The following is a 1,724-nucleotide window of genomic DNA, read 5'->3' as shown; positions in this document are numbered from 1 at the left end:
AATGTACTATTCTTTGGTTTTATTTACACTGCAAAAAAGTTATTTTGCAAACTCTACAATGAATTACGTTGTTAGTTAAAATAATATTTATATTTGCAGGTAAGCCTTTTTTTTTCTTAAATTTTCTCATTCTTTCCTTTTAATTACTCCTCCATTCTACAAAATTTTTTGACAGAAGTTCCAAATACTACTGTCAGTAGTCTTGTAAAAAACACACCAGATTATTACACAGAAACATTAACAGAAATGAAAGTAACAGAATATGTTTGCTGAGGACATAGGTGGTGTGCAGTCCCTAGTGAGTTGCATTGTTAAACCAAAGGTTCCATAACTAGGAATTCACCAGTGACTTCACTGGAGAAAAATAGAAAGTTTCCTTACCATTGTGATTTATGACTTCAAAGCACAATGGAGGGTTGCTATCAGGTGGAACTGATTTTACTGCAATGAGATTTAAAACAACGTAATTCACTGGAAGATCTGAACAGGATACATTGTCGATGTTGTTAATGTGCCACCAAATCAGAACTGACTCAGAGCTGACCATGCAAGGGGTTTTCAGAAGATATATATTGTATGGAAAGAGATTGCCCATCTTTCTCCAGTGGAGCAGCTGGTTGATTTGAACTGTATGACTTTAGCTTAGCATCAAACTCCTTACGGCTAGACCACAAAAGCTCCATAGAGAGCATTATTGTCATGTGCTATCATGTGAGAAACAATACATAGCTCATCCGCAGGGAGTTTTCAAAGATTGTCAATTGCACAGAAAGAGAATGACCATCTTTCTTCATAAAGTTAAAAAATTTAACATTTCCTTAAAAAAGTATAAAATAGAAATGTCATTACATACAGCCATTCCACTAGTAAGTATATATTCTAAAAAAGTAAGAGCTTTGACGCAAACAGATATTTGCATATTTATGTTTATTACTGCATTATTCACAATAGCAAAAAGCTGGAAACCAGTCAAGTGCTCATTAGTGAATAAATAGAGAAATTATGATGCATTTATGGAACAGAGTATTATGCAAGTTTGAAAAACAATTCAGCATTCAGGAAACCTTAAATTAAACTGATAATTCTAGAGGACATTATGCTGAGTGGAATGAATCAGTCCCAAAAGAACAAATACATATTATAAAAAGCTAAAGAAATGTTTAAACACAAAGATAATCATACAAGGAGGGTCAAGTAGAAGAAGAAAGCTGAAAACAAAAATAGTAGCTAATGAATATTTATAGACGAATGAAAAAATATTATGGAATGAGGCATGATCAGATTCTATGGGGAAGGTCATTGATATTGTGGAACAAAATGTTTATGAATGATTGCTTGACATAACAATATGTTTTGTAAATTTTCACTCAAATAATACATTTTTGAAAAAAAACTAAAGTTTTATTTCTCTATTTATATTGACTTATAGTGATTAATACTTACAAGACAGGACCAAGTAAAATTGTTTCATAGAATTCCCTAGGATGCACTCTTAATGGAAACAGACTTTTCCCCTAAGTGGCTGCTGGATTTGAACTACTATCTTTTTGGTCAGTAGGCAAGAGCTTATCACTGTGTTAACAGGGCTCCAGGCCCTATGGCTGCTACTTGTTTGCATAGATTTGATAGCAGTGGATTTAGTTTGAATTGATCTTGGTGTGTTGTTATTGTTGTTAACACATCGTAACCCTATGAACAAAAGGCCTGAAGCTCATCTATAACTA

General features: G+C 33.1%; 1 pseudogene; it reads left to right on the top strand.

The window, feature by feature from the left end:
- The window catches only part of LOC102869803, an 89,496-nt pseudogene that overhangs the window by 47,519 nt on the left and 40,253 nt on the right, over nt 1-1,724 (top strand).

The sequence above is a fragment of the Elephantulus edwardii genome, unplaced genomic scaffold (assembly GCF_000299155.1).
Source record: "Elephantulus edwardii isolate Elephantulus edwardi_28Jun2011 unplaced genomic scaffold, EleEdw1.0 scaffold00203, whole genome shotgun sequence".
NCBI classification, from domain to species: domain Eukaryota; kingdom Metazoa; phylum Chordata; class Mammalia; order Macroscelidea; family Macroscelididae; genus Elephantulus; species Elephantulus edwardii.
Note: the sequence above shows the minus strand (reverse complement) of the source record. Positions and strands in the feature narration are given on the sequence as shown.